At 33.8% G+C, this 16308-nt stretch overlaps 1 long non-coding RNA gene across 1 annotated transcript; it reads left to right on the top strand.

The window, feature by feature from the left end:
• The first annotated feature begins 6628 nt into the window (after window positions 1-6628).
• LOC110738376 lies at window positions 6629-12557 on the top strand. The gene is made up of 3 exons (XR_002514605.1): window positions 6629-6851; window positions 11861-11969; window positions 12364-12557. It is a non-coding gene; the product is annotated as an uncharacterized LOC110738376 (long non-coding RNA).
• The last annotated feature ends 3751 nt before the right edge of the window (window positions 12558-16308 follow it).

Consider the following 16308-nt stretch of genomic DNA (forward strand, 5'->3'; position numbering starts at 1 on the left):
TTTCACCTCTGATCATTGCAATTCAAGGATTGAATCTCATAAGGCTCATTTAGTGGGTTGCCTCTCATATCTCATGCACTAATACGAGTACAATAATCTAATAAAGTACTTCGTATAATGTAAATACTCCATATTGTACTTTGTAAGGTATGTAAGATAATTTGTTGCAATATCTTTATGAAATGGAACATATAAAACATGAAATTTTTTATATTTTTATTTTTATTGAAATACTTAGTGCAAATTTGAAAAAGCTTGGAGGGAAAACATGGTAGATTCGAGGGAGTTGCCGTAACAAATTATGAACTTTATATTAAGGTTACTCTGTGAGGATTAAAGGGGTTACTTCATTAGGGGTTACTTCGTTAGGGGTTACACTGTTAGTATTGTAGGGATTACTTTATCAGTATAATACGAGTTACTCTATTAGTATTGTAGGGATTTATAATGGGGGTTATGTTTATTAGTGTTTAAGGGGGTATTTCGTATTTTTTGCAAGCGACCACACGATGTGACCAACCGCACAGAAAACGCACTGATAATACAAAATATTTCATATTAATTTATAATAGTTTTAGAAAAACCGATCTCTTGGGTCAGATTAAGCATATGGACTTTAAGTTAAGAGTGTTGTATTTGGTTGTACTTCTATCCGTGATTAATACAGTAAAATTTAGGTATAATATTTCCTAAATTACATAAGAGATGTTATCATCGAAATGCGATTAGATGCCAGGAATTGATAAAATCTAGACAAATTCAGGTTGGCTAGTATGATTTAATATTATGTATTATTGTTTGTTAACTAATTTTAAATTAATTAAGGATTAAGACTAGTGAGCCCAAAACATCTCTAAATATATACTGTTTTAATTAGCAAAATCGTACTTAAGTACGTTAACATTCTCTATAATCTAATAATATAACTATATGATCCAAAAATGCAACATTCTATCAATTTTCATAAGCAGACAAATGTGTCATGTGATCTACGTAAATTACTAAAACAATAGAAAATGACTCTTTTTCTGCCCTTCTAAGTTCTAACGCATCTCGTGAAATTGATAGTGCATTGTTCTGAACTGGACAGAATATTGTTTCACTAAATACTAATTAATCACTAATAATATGGTTTACAATGTGATTGGCAACTTAAAAGTCTTAATTACTGTCTTATAAGTGTTTAATATTGGGAATTTCATCTGAAGTCCCACTTGGAAGAAATATCAAGGGGAGGAGCTATATATATAGTGATGCTCAATACACTAGTACAAGGCCTTTTGAGAAGGAGTCCAAAAACAAAACCGTGTGGACTTGGCCCAAAGCGGACAATATTATACTAGTGTGTGTATGAGCATGAATCGGTGACCTTACAAATGGTATCAAAGTCGGGCGGTTCGGTCCGAGGCGGATGGTTTCCGTGGAGTATGGGGGGTATTCCTCATGCATTCTTGAAGTTGTTGATTTGTGCCCTTTGTGTCGAAAGTTCTCTTGATGATGTTCAAGCTTGTGGGACCAAGGGAAGTCCTGTAGCCGGTGGGGTTGCCCTGTAACTCATAGTGCATCAGCGGTACTGAAAAGGTTGCGAGTAACAGGTGGTGATGTGATCCTTGGATTAAGGGAAGGAATGTTGGGAATTTCATCCCAAGTCCCACATGGAAGAAATAGCTAGGGAAGGAGCTATTTATATATTGATACTCAATACACTAGTACAAGGCTTTTTGGGAAGGAGCCCAAAAACAGAACCATACAGACTTAGCCCAAAGTAGACATTATTGTACTAGTGTGTATATGAACATTAATCAACGCCCTTACATTTAATTTCGAAAAAAAAAAAATCATACGATTTAAACAAAGTAGGTTGTTCCACTAAGTACTAATTGATTTTAAGATGAAACTTGGTATGATTTTGTTAGTGCGTGGGTCTTCATCTCCTCTTACTCAATTTGCTAACAAATTGTAATTTGAGATCATTTTACTGAAATATTTGTAATTGAATTTGTGTCGACAAAACTCATTCTTCCGTACGTTTAAAAAAAAGTGGGATAATTTGTATTCATAATTGAAAGACAGAGTGGACTTGATGTGAACTCTAGCTACTACTACTAGTGATGAGCCATGCCATGCTTTCACGTAAACGATTGATTTTAAGGTATAACCTTACTTAAACTTCGTTACTAGGCCTCCACTCTCTCATTTCTCCATTTGTTATGTATATGTCACTTAATTACTTAAATTGTATTGTAAATCTATTTGTGTATAACTTTATGTTCCGTTATTTATTTGGCAAATTTAACTTATTCGCATTGAACTGAATGTAAAATTTGTTAAACTTAACCTACTTTGTGTTTTGTTTAATTTAGAATAAACTAAATGACAATAGCTCATTGTTAACCATGCATATTAATACAATGTGGACTAGTTTTAAGAGATGCAAACTTGTAAATCTATATATCAAATAGTTTTAGAAATAATTTATAATGTTTTATATTTAGTGGAATCATATCAAGCTAATTAATGATGATATAACTATTACATAGTAAAGGTAAATAATCTTGGTTGTGGAAACCAGTGGTGCTCTATAATGCAGACAAATGGTCCAAGATATTCCCTAATAATTAGACATCATTATCATTTATTAACTTTATGAAAGTGTGAATTTCACTTCAAATATTAATGTTAATAATATATCCATCTTATCACTTTGCCTTTGGTGCTAGCTTTTGGCCCATAAAAACAAAGGCACTTACTTGGTTTGTTGCTACTTCTTCTAGACAATAGAATCTCTACCAGGCCTTTTTCCCCACTTGTAATGAAATTTTTTCATAATAATTTGTGATATTAAGATCCTACCATAGTTGTTGGATCAAATTAATGAATCGCAACATTGTATAATTTTATTAAGATCCTAAAGACTAAGGAGTACCACTTAAAATTAGTTGATTTTTTCCTAGGTGGGATCCTAAGATCATACAATCACTAAGATCGTGCCTAAGATTTGCATCGGTTACATATTTGAATTATAAGTAGATCATCAAGATTTAGATTTTACTATTTATGATCAGTTCACTACTCTATTCATCTGAAATTAGTAATCACATTATTAATAATCAAACTGATCAAACCAACTATGCATGTGAGTTATCTTATCAATAATGTGATTATTGATTTTTAATAACGTGACTACTCAAAGTTGCATTGTGACAACAAATTAAATCTCAGACGAAGAAAGTATTTTTCACAACTCTATAAAAATAGTGCATAATCTAGCACTAAGATGTAAGAAGATACATTTATTTTTGTAAAAGAAGACTGCCCTACTAATAGGGGTATGCCCACAAATGATCGATATGGGTCACAAGATGTATAATGTATAGTAAACGTTATGATTATAAGGGGAAAGAAATGAGAAGAAGTTTGATGACAATTGTTGTCGGTAGGAGCATGCCTTACAAATTAAAGGAATCCTTAGCTAGCTCTAGGCCCTTCAAATTTCATTTTTCTATTTTTTAAATATAACGAGAGAATAAATAGTAAAATTTCAATATTAGTATATGGATGGGATATCTGGTGATCCGATCTGAAATTTCGGACATCCGAAAATCAAATATCCGGTTTTTTCGGATCGGCTTCGGATCGTAATTTTCCCAATTCAAAATTTTCGAATATCCGAAATTTTGGATCGGATCGGATCGAATATCCGAAATGGCCAGCCTTATTGATCTTACCTCAACTCTTAAGATCTTTAGTCTAAATTTTTTGAGTCAAACACTTGAAATTAAAGCATGAGATAAGGTAAAGGAGTTTCATCTCATATACCTCCAATTACCTCACTTGATAAAATTCGAGCCTTAAATCTCCAAGATATATGACAACGAACTCTCTTATCAACTGAGGCAAAGCTTAGCTTGCTTGATAGGCCCCTTTAAAATTTGGTCATCATAAGATTGGTAATGATCATGTTACACTATACTTGTATTGTGCTTCTTATGGAAACCGCATTTCTATCACTGAATATATGCTTTTTGCTTCCACTTTGACTATATTTTATATTGGTAGGTCATATATCATTTGTTATAATTTCTACTCCACTTGCTTTTGCTCTCTAATTTTAATTGGATTAAAAATTAACGTTTTCAGTTTTTTCAATTCTAAGCCTTCTAAAATGTAAATTGACTACTCAACATGAAGAAGAAGGTGGGGAGCAGTGTACGTGTGCTCAGCACTTCTATTTTTTGAGTTGTTTCAAGATTTTGAGTTGCTTCAAGATCGGGGTTCATTCTCATCAATAGTAAGACACCTTATTTTCCTACGGTTTCCTATCGATGTACATCCTGTTAAGAAAATAACCCACATGTACGTAGTTTTTATGAACTAAACAATAAAAATGCATGCATTTACCTATAGAGTTGCATTATATCGACATATAAATATCAAGATTGTATCATTTTGAACTGTGTTATATGTTTTTAATTGGGATTAGGTCCATTAAAGTGTGGATTTGATAAAATTTACGACCTTTTAAGTTGAAAATATATAAAAATTTCAAGCCAATAAGTCCAGCATGGTGCTGGGTCTTGAAACACACGATGAATTCGTGGTTTGATCTCTTGGAAAAGCATAATTATATTGAACTGTACTTCCTAATCATTTTATTTTGATTATACTCCATTCAATTAAGTTCTTTTATTCCATATATTTTACTTGTATTTAAGCATTATTCATACATAAGGAAAAACATAAATATTATATATTCCATCTCAATATATATATTTATTTATAATATCAACTTTTATACTTATGGGTAATATTTTTTTTTTTTAACGAATACTTATGGGTAATATTTTTTTTCATTCATTTTTTTTTTTGTAAGTCAATTTGTTTTTAACGTACCTAAATCAGCCGCCATAAGCGTAGAAATCAAGTTGTATATATAAAAAGGATTAAAAAATAACATTAGTATATATATTTGTACATTCAATGATCACTTATCAGAACATAATGCAATCAAGATATAAAATTAAAGTTATATATTAATCAAAAGTATCTAACTTAGAGACACATCACTCTCATTATGAAATACTCCCTCCATTTTTAAATACTTGTTCTATTTTTTTATGTGCGGAATTTTAGGCGAAATTGGAGAAAATATTAAAATATGGAGGTAGTGCAGTAGGTGCAAGAATAAAAATTATATTGTAAAAAGCAAAAGTAGTTGAGAGAATTAGAGGAGAGAAAATATGAAATTAATAAAATACGATTTATGTTGGGTCCAATACGTAAGAGATATGAGTTAAATATTGCAAAATTTTTCTAAATAAGAAAATGAATCAAGTATTCAAAAACGAAAATGGAAAGTAGAGTCAGTATTTTAGAACAGAGGGAGTATAATGATTTATCCGCCAGTTAAATATTAGCAGATACGTTTTTCAATAATCACTTTTCAAAAGCAAGCAAAAACATGATTAAAAAAAGCCAAGGAGAGAGATTAAAAAGTGGTATATATAAAAGAAAACAGATCTACTTTTGGTGACCTTCAATATTAATTTATTTACTATTTTACTTTAATTAAAAAGTTAAGGGTATGGTACGTTTGTCCAATTTTTATTTTTTTATTTTTTTATTTTTTTTTTTGCTTTTATAAATTCCAATTAATACATTAATATAGCTGTAATTCATACTTATTAGCGAAAAGAAACAAAAATGAAGAACACTCTTTAATTAAATAGCAGTCAAAAACATCTATCTTTGCTGTTTTGTTTCTCTATAATCGTTTGCTAGCCATTGGCCTTAAAGTAACGAAAGCATGCTACCACGTGAACTCGTCGGCAATGGCAAACTTCATATACGAAGTAACATTCTTTTCAAATTTTTTATTTCACTAATACCTTTAATAATAGCCTAATAGGACACATTGTATTCGAAATATCTTTATCATATAAGTCAGTTCTTGAGTTAGTAGCATCAAATTATGAATTAACCATTTAACCTTATATCAATAAAACTACGTGTGTGTTTAAAGAGAACTATTATATCAATAAAACATATGTTATTTTTATTCACATCGAGGTAATTTTTATTTATATTAAATTACTATAGATAAATTTTGTATATACCCGATTCATTTTTAAGTTTTTCACCCTGTTTGGCAATAATCTTTTGGCTTTTAAAAATTTTTGGTGTATAAATATTAGTTATTAGTTGATGTAGTGCAAAAAAAAAAAAAAAAAAAAAAAAAAAAAAAAAAAAAAAAAACCTTAACCTCTTTCTAAAAGCTCATTACCAACACCCCAAAGAGTTTTTAAAATGGTGAAACAACTCTTTTTACTCCTAATCAAACACCCCCTTCGCCCCTTTGTCGGTTAAAGTTTTGATGGGTGGGGAATTAAGATTAAATCCCGCTTACATTATTTGCCCTTATAAACACACACACACACAAAAAAAAAAAAAAGGGCTAGGGTGTGAGTTATATCCTAGAAGCTGACTCACCATGCTTCATAACAACTTATGCCACGTCAGCTAGGTGGTTAGGATATTTTGTTTTAATGTTTCAAAGTAGTTAGTTGAGCTGCAATAAAAGCAGAGCTATATAAGCTCATCTTTACTTCTTTAATCATTTAATGAATTCATTTCTGCCAAACACTTATTCTCTCTCTAAAAACAGTTCTTCTTCTTCCTTTAGCTTGTAATCGAAGCTTACACAAATATATCAATGAAGATAATTCTTTCTATTTCTTTCTTTGATTTTTAATTTTGTCTGATAACATGGTATCAGAGCAGGAGAGTTCAAAGATTCGTGTAGAAGTTTGAGCTGATCTTGTTGAGCTGATTTCTGGTTCCGATAGATTGTTGTAAGTTCTTCCGCAATTCTTGGTTTGATTGTTTCAGTTTGTTGAATATTTGAGCAGATTTATGTACAGTTTGAGCTTATTGTGTTGAGAATTTAGTTAGGTGAATCTTGTTCGTTTTCTGGGTATTATTCGAATTTTTCTGGGTTTATTCTTTGATTAAATTTGAAAATGGGTAGTGCAAATTCAGAAAGGGCAATTGATCCAAATTAGGATACCACTAGTCCTTATTACTTGCATCCATTTGATTTTACTGGAATGAAATTGGTGTCTAATGTTTTTGATGGATCTGGCTATGGAAATTGGAAGAGATCAATGGTAATTGGTCTAACTGCTAAGAATAAAATAGGGTTTGTAGATGGTAGTTTACCAAAACCCTCTGTTGATGATGCAGTTACTTTGAGAGCTTGGAATAGGTGTAACAGTATGATCATAAGGTGGATTATTATTGCAGTCTTAGATCCTCAAATTGCTGGCAATATTCTCTTTGTGGATACAGCAAGAGAAATATGGTTGGACTTAGATAAGAGAGGTTTTGGCATGCTTCTTCTGCTCAGTTGTATTCTTTACAGCAGGATTTGACAAATGCATCACAGGGCAATTCATCAATTTCTGAGTATTATAACAACCTCAAGAAATTGTGGGATGAATTGGATAATCTTTGTCCTTTGCCAACTTGTGTGTGTAATAATTGTAGCTGTAATCTAGCTCAGAAATATGCTATGATCCAGCAAGATAAGAGGTTAATGGTATTATTGATGAAGTTGACAAACAACTATGCTAATTTGAGATCAAATATACTGATGATGCCAAGTCTGCCAACCTTGGCACCAGCATACAGAATGATATTGCAGGAAGAAAGGCATAAGGAACTGAGTAATTTGTCTCAAAAGGCTATTGAACCAGTAGCTTTTGTTGCAAGAACGTTTAATAATAGAAGACAACACAATCAGCCTTAAAGAGGAAATAGTTCATATAAAAGAGGTGGTTTCCATCAGAGTTCTGGTTTTAATAAGAATCCAGGTTTTAAAAGAACAATCAACTATTTATGTGATCATTGTAAGATGACAGGGCACAGTAAGGAAAGGTGTTCTCAGTTGAATGGTTTTCCCCCTGGGTTTAAGAATAATCCACAGTCTTAAATTAATCAAGGTAACGGGAAATTTGCAAATTATGCTGTGTAGGACTTTTAGATACTATAAGCGGAATTTCATGAACCAAATTCAAACGCACCTAAATCAGGATCACATGCATGACACACAAGAATCACATAATTATACCTTTGAAGCGTGATTTCCACGTAGCTATTCGATCAGCAAATCAGGGAGAGAATAGAGCCCCAAGCGTGACTCCTCTACTTAGTCCACGGGATTCGAATGAGCCGTCCACTAAAACTATATTGGTTGAGTGAAGGAGGAAAACCACGATCACCACCTTTGCGGACAACCGACCACCACACGAACCACCACCACCGTGCATACACCACCGGCGCACACCAAGGATCGGAGGATGGACGAGAGTGAGAGAGAGTTGGAAGGGGTTGGCTTGTGTTTTCTAATTAGGGTTTGATCTAATGATCACTGAATGTTATGTTCAACCCTAGATACCTAGTCTATTTATAATCATATTTTAACTAGACTAGGAAGCAACCCCAATCCACCTAAAATCCTCCATATGGTCGGCCACCTAGAGGGAAGGTCCATCATAGGCATCTTCCTCTTATGCGCAATTTAGGCCCTTTGTGTGACCTTATATGATCCGTTTAATTGGGTTTTAGGCTATTTTACTAGCCCAAAGATCGTAAGTACCTCTAGCTATGATAATACGACGACCCAAAAGAATGAACTTAATTATCTCCATAATTTGATCCATTTATATATCTAGTAATTGCACTTGACGAAGACATAAATCCTTCATGCTGATGTGAAATCTGGAGATGATTCTATTGAAGTGGCAGCTGAGGAAGAATTAAAGGCAGTAAATGCTAGTAAAACTATGAAAGAATACAATTAGTTTAAAAGTTTTCTCAGTAACACTAGTAGAAAAAATCAAATGAACACCGCAAAATGCACACTGGTTTTTAAAAAGTGGTGCGAAAAAAAATAGGCGGGATTGTGGGAGAGAGTAATCGCACCGGTTCAATCCAAACTGGTGCGAAAATGAGTTAATCGCACCGGTTCGAACCAGTGCGAATGTTAATGTTAAAAAAAAAATCTTGCCCTTTTATCTTCTTTGTTTCTCTTTATGTCTTCTTTGTTTCTCTTTCCTCGATCTCTTTCCCTTTCCTTTTCTCTCTCCTTCGATCTCCTTCTCCACCGCCGGCCACCTACTATGTTAATGTTAATGCAATCAAAACCGTACCACCGCCGGCCAGATCTCGAAGCCACCGCAGGCCAGATCCCTTAGCCATCGCCACTTTCCCTTTCCTTTTCTCTCTCCTTCGATCTCCTTCTCTATAACTGCGCCACAAGCAATGCCGCTCTCCTTCTCCTTCTCAGTCAGAAAGTTGGTCTGGTTTCTGCTCTTGGTTATTGGTATGTATATACTTTCCTTTTTCTGATTGTTAATTTGATTTATTTTTCAATTTCTAGGGTTTTTGTTGGCTGTAAATGTTTATTTAATTTTCTTAGTGATGGAAATTTGGGTATCGTCAAGGTTTGTGGGTATCGTTCTTAAAAACTCGACATTTCTCTCTCCTTTAATCAAGTAGATTCATGAATTATTCCTTTATTTTGATGAAATATGCGGTTTTTGTTGATGAATGTTGTTAAAATTTACGTTTTCTGTTGATGAATGAAGTGAGGTTTTTGTTGAGGAATGATGACTAAAACCAAGATCTCAGTTCACCAGGGTTCGTTTCCGAGGTTGTAACTGAACCACCAAAGAATACCCAGAACCCATAATGTAGCTCTAGTGCCTGTGGGTCAGTGAAATGCACCACAGGTTCTACTAACCCCAGTTCACAAAAGGTCCTGAAAAATGCTCCAATTGAGTCTCCCTATTCGAAATGAACTTGCTTGCTGACATTTGTTGGTAGATTTCTAAAACCATAACCTCTCTGTTATTTAAGTTTTCTAAATTTATGTTAATTCTATACTTAGAAGCATGTTTAAGTGGCGCATGAACGATTCATGTTGTATACCAGCATACGTTGCTGGCAGGCTGGATTATTGTTGCTGGTTATTGTTGATGGATTATTGTTGTTGGTTTTTTTTAATGAATTTGGTTTTTGTTGAGGAATGATGATGAATTTTGCGAATTTTTGAATTAACTTTACTCATAACATATATGAATTAGTTTCGGGTTTGGCTTTTTTTTATGAATTCATTTCGGTTTTGGCCTTAATTATGGATTTTTCTTTTGATTTTGATCCAAGTGGTTGATGAATTGTCCCTTTAAATGCAAACATTCTTTGAATTTCAAAGATGTTTGTCCCATCCTAATTGTAGATAACTCTAATTTGAATGCTTCATGGATGAAGCAGAAATTAGGGTGCTCCTTTGATTAGATAACTTGATTGCCCTTTTATATATCGTCCCTTGAATTTATTGGATTATGTCCCTTGATGTTGTTGATGAAATATCTGATTTATTGTTGCCTACGATGAAGGATTGTGTGTTGCTTGTTGATAAATGGTTGCCAGCAACTGTGATTTGTTGCTGGCCAGGGGATGTATGATTGTGATATGTTGTTGTTGCTATTGATTTTGGTGTGTCTGTGATATGTGCCTGAGTTTCTTGGATTATGTCCCTTTTTAATGTCCCTTGATTAATGTTATTTGGAATTGTCCCTTAATTATGTCCACTGTTTAATGTTGCTTGGAATATGTTCCTTGATTATGTCCCTTGATTAATGTTTCTTGGAATATACTCCTTGACTATGTCCCTTTTTAACTGACCCCAATATAACAAACCAATCCCCGTTTCACCCCAATATTTGTCCATATGTTTGTCTCCGTTTTACCCCATTGACTATCGATATGTTTGTCCCTGTTGTCAATGATGAAACCTTTGCTTGAGAAAGCCCAAATTCTGGTGAAGTGATGAATAATATTTGCCATTGACCTCCCATGAACCATTTGTGTTCTGGGATTGTAGTCTTTAGGCAGAATTGGTAGTCATGGAAAAAGGTGGGTTGTCAGTGATAGTTATGGGGGAACTGAGACTCTTAAATGGCCTCCCCCCCTTTTTTTTTCTCCTATCCATTTGTCTATGATGAAAGTCTAATATATGAGATATTACACCCAAATGATAATCATTACCTATTGATTCCAATCAATACATTTTATGTTTAATTTGTTGAGACTTTTGGGCAGATTTGTGAACTGATTTATGGGTTTATTATTAATGATGCATAGGGACATCTGGGCTGGAGCTAGTCACCCTGAATAACGTTTTATTAGGATGATTTGATTTTGAAGGGTGTTTATGCAAGAGTGAATTATTGTTATTGCTTATGAGGGATATGTAAATTGAGGATTGGAAAGTAATAATCTTGTTGTTTGTAATAGATTATCTCCTTGGGAAGTAATATGAAAAGGAATTCTTCTTGGTGTTTCAGCACTTAGTTTGAGAGATAAGTGTGCTCTATTCTAAAGGAAATATCTTATTGAATTTTTTGAGTGTTTAATTTCTCTCAAGTGTTCAAATTTGAATTTCTGGAATGAATGTTGTACACTCTCAAATTCATGCAAATAAGTTGCTTGAACTCTTTTTCATTTACTTAGTTTTTCTCTAATTGAGCAAATGAATTATTTTGGTTATGATAAGTCTAGTTTACTTGTATAATTCTGAATCATACAAGAGTACTATGTGAAGGTGTTTGAACATGTCGGTTTTGTACCGGAGAACCATACCACAAAAAAAAAGCGTTGCAGTGTTTTTGAGCACCGGTTAGCCGGTGCCAAAAATAGTAATTCGCATCGGTTAACCGGTTTAAAACTAAGAATTTCCACCGGTTATTCCATGCTTGTCTTCCATATTGAAAATATTAAATTTTGTTTGCTTGTTTAGCATGTCAGCCATAGATTTCTATTACTCGGTCAATAAGGTCAAAGGCGTTGATGGAAAGGACAGGGTTGTGGTTACTTTTGATGGGAAGTATTTGCCATACACTGAGCAGGTTAGTTGGATTTATCATATTCACTTTGTTTACGATTACAAAAAGTTCCATTGAAAGTTTGAAACATTCAAATACCTTTCTTGTTGTAGCCTGATACTAAATTTAGGTTTTTTTTTTTTTTTTTTTTTTTTTTTTTTTTTTTTAGTTTTTTAGATGGAAAGACTAATTATGTACAAATAGGGGGTTTAAATGGTTATAAACTTGCAAATTTGGCCACTGTCATTAGTTTCATACCATTACACTAATTTTTTTGTTGCCATTCCCTAATACAAAGCATATTATTACCTTACTCCAAACATACTATCTCTATTCCAGTATGCTTGAATTAGTTTCATTTATATGTTGTTTGACATCTACTCGAAATTAACATGTTTGCATTTTCTCTCACTGCCAGAAGTCTGAGCACATTCTATCAAGACCAAGGAATTGAAGACAATGAAGAATCCTTGTACAAATTGGGTTATGCCCTGTCATTTGATGTAAATGAAGTCATATTCATCAAGAACGTTTCAAGTTCTGAGAGTACTCAATTGCTGTACCAAAATTGTAATATTACAGCCTTTTTTTTAATGAAAATATGTAACTTTATATATATGTTAGTGTTTATATATTAATTTTAAGTGTAAAAAATGCAAAATGCAAAAAAAAAACAAAAAATATTAATTTTTATTTTTTTGGGGCATTAAGGGCACTGGTTTTGGCACCAAACCGGTGCCAATTGTTTTTTTTTTTTAATTTTTTTGGGGCATTAAGGGCAACGGTTTTGAACCGAACCGATGACAATTGCTATTAAATACCAAAAAAAAAAACGTGGCAGTGCTTTTTAGCACTGGTTAACCGGTGCCAAAAATATTACTTAGCACCGGTTAACCAGTGCTAAAACTAAGAATTGCCACCGGTTTTGAACCGGTGCTAATTTTCTTTTTTTTTGGCATCCCTCAAATCTAAACCGGTTCAAAACCGGTGCGAATGGGGGGTTTTGAACCGGTGCACATTTCATATTTTCTACTAGTGTAAGCAGAAGGAAGAACATATGAGTAGTGGTGATAGCAATGCATTTTTAGCAGGTAATTATTGCCTTCTGTCTTCTGCTTATAGGTAGATAGTTGATAGTGGGGCTTCTAATCATATGTGCCATAATTTGGATTTGTTTGATTCTTTTGTGGAAGTTCATGATTTGAATAATTTCATCACTATCCCTGATGGCACAAGAGTTAATAAAGTTTCTCATATTGGGACAGTCAGGTTGGATGACAGCATAGTTCTAAAGAATGTTTTGTTTGTTCCAAGCTTCCAGTTCAATATCATCTATGTTCATAAGTTGCGTCAAGATGGCAAGTGTACTGTGAGGTTCACTTCTGATAACTGTGTTGTTTAGGATCAACAAGCTATTACCCCACCACTTGTTCTTGGTAAAGTAGGCAGTGGCTTATACTTTGCAGAATGCAACTTGGGATCAGAAGTTGAAGAAATTTCTAGTACAAGGTCTGCTAATCTTTGTTTGAATAATGTAGAGCAAGCTAATAAATTGCTTCATCTCAGGTTGGGTCACTTACCTTTTACTCAACTAAATTTAGTCCAAAATAGTGTAGATTGCAGTAAAGTGGTTGAGATGTTATTTGCAATATTTGTCCTAGCTGCTAGACAACATAGAAAACCCTTCCCACACAGTAGTATTAAGACTGTTGCTCCTTTTGAATTACTCCATGTTGATGTCTGGGGTCTTTTTCAGTCCATTACTCATAATAAGTGTAATATTTTCTTGACCATTATTGATGATTACACAAGGTCTGTTTCGATTCATATGATGAGGTCCAAAACTGATTCTATTGATATTCTTTCAATTTTGTTATCTTTATTGAAAATTAATTTAGTGCTTCTGTAAAGATAATAAGAAATGACAATGCTAAAGAGCTATGTGAAGGAAGAATTCTTGTTGTGTATAAGTCAAAGGACATTATGCATCTAACAAGCTGCAGTGACACTCCACAGCAAAATGGAGTAGTTGAAAGGAAACGCAAGCACTTGTTAGAGGTTGGTAAGGCTTTTATTTTTCAGTTAAAATGGAGTAGTTTAAAGTTGCCTATGTCTTAATAGGGTGAATGTATTCAGTGTGCAGCCTACTTAATCAACATAATGCCTTCTAGTAGTTTATGTAATATGACTCCTTTTGAGAAGCTATATGGACATAGACTTGATAATAGGCAATTGAGAGTATTTGGATGTTTGTGCTATGTTTCAACAACTAAGCAAAATAGGTCTAAGTTGGAGCCAAGAGCTGATGCTTTTGTTTTAGTTGGGTACTCACCTACACAAAAAAGGTTACAAGGTTCTAAATTTGGAAACCAAGAAGATTGTTGTGTCAAGGGATGTTGTGTTCCATGAGAAACATTTTCCATTTCATGTTTCTGATACTCCACATGCTACTCCTACAGCATCTTTCTTCCTGCTCATACACCTTTTGCAGCTGTTATTGATTTTGATGTTCCAGATGTTTTTAGAGAAACATCAGATTCTTTTGGTTCTGCTCAAGAAATTTCAGTCCTGAGTGAAAATACTGATCATGGTAATACTGTTGAAGATTCTAGTATATTGTGAAAATACTTTTGTTGATGTTTCAAGGGTGGTTCAACCACCTGTTAGGCAGTCTATTAGGCCTAAAAGGCCACCTGATTACTTGGATAAGTATATTTGTGGGGCTGCTTCCCTGGGAACAGGACACTGGTGCAATTTAGTGTCATATTCTTCTTTTTCTTCAGAACACAAGACTTTTATTACTAAAGTTGGATCTCTGAAAGAACCTTTGTCTTATAAAGAGGCTGCTGGTGATAAGAATTGGGAAGTTGCTATGGAGAAAGAAATACAAGCACTTGAGAAAAACAGAACTTGGGAGCTAATTGATCTTCCTTTAGGAAAGAAACCTATAGGTTGTAAATGGGTTTTTAAGATTAAACTCAAGAAGGATGATACAATTGAGAGATTCAAGGAAAGATTAGTGGCAAAAGGGTTCAACCAGAAGTATGGAATTGACATTGAAGAAACCTTCTCACCTGTAATCAAAATGGCTTTAGTCAGGTGCATCATTGCTCTTGTTGTTCATATGAGGTGGAGTGTTTTTCAATTAGATGACAATAATGCTTTCTTGCATGGTGATTTGCATGAAAAAGTATACATGAGAATGCCTGAAGGGATTCCAAATCCTAGTAATAAGGTTTGCAGATTAAGAAAGTCTTTGATGGTCTCAAACAAGCTAGTAGACAATGGTTTGAGAAGCTTGTGTCTGAATTACAGTTTTTGGGTTTTCAACAATCTAAAAATGATTTTTCTCTAGTTATTAAATAATCTGCCACATCAAAGATCATTATTCTTGCTGTTTATATTGATGATATAGTCATCACTGGCGATGATTTGCAGCTGATCAACTCTTTGAAGTCTCATTTGCACACCACTTTCACCATCAAAGACTTGGGTGTCTTGAATTACTTCTTGGGAATGGAAGTTGGATATGACAGTAGAGGAATTACTATGTCTCAAGCAAAATTTACTAGAGAGCTTCTTAATGAAAGTGACATTTCTGTTTCCAAGCCTGCTGTGACACCTTTGCCTCTATCTTTGAAGTTACAATCTGATGATGGAGATTTGCTTGATGATCGATCCTTCTTACTACAGGTCTAGCTATTGTTGGAAAGTTGAATTTTTAAACCCACACTAGACCTGATTTGGCTTTTACAATTCATTCTCTCAGCCAATTTATGTAGACTCCTAGGTCTTTTCTTTTTAAAGCCTTGACAAATACTCTTCAATATCTTGCTGCAACTGCTGGTCAGGGCATTTTATTCAAGGGGAGCTTGAATTTAAAGTACAGGCATACTCTAATTCAAATTAGGCTGCATGTGCTGACTCTAGAAGATCAATAACAAGCTATGTGATGATGCTAGGAGATTCACCAATCAGTTGGAAATCTAAAAAGCATTCAACAGTGTCTAAATCTTCCTCTGAAGCCGAGTACAAGGCAATGGCTTCTATAGCTTCTGAAATTACATGGTTAGTCAGAATATTGGATGAAATGGGTGTTAAGGATCTCACACCTGTTCAGCTACATTGTGATATTATATATGTTAGCACTTCACATTGCTAGAAACCCAATGTTTCATGAGAGGACCAAGCATATTGACACTGATTGTCACTTTACTCGGGATAAAGTGATGGAAGGGTTTCTGCAACTTACTTATCTGCCTACTTCATCTCAGTTAGCTGACATAATGACCAAGATACTGCCTTCACCACAGTTTGAAGCTTTGAAGACCAAACTTGGCATGTTTACACCATCCCAAGTTTG

Source organism: Chenopodium quinoa, unplaced genomic scaffold, assembly GCF_001683475.1.
Source record: "Chenopodium quinoa cultivar QQ74 unplaced genomic scaffold, ASM168347v1, whole genome shotgun sequence".
Lineage (NCBI taxonomy): Eukaryota > Viridiplantae > Streptophyta > Magnoliopsida > Caryophyllales > Amaranthaceae > Chenopodium > Chenopodium quinoa.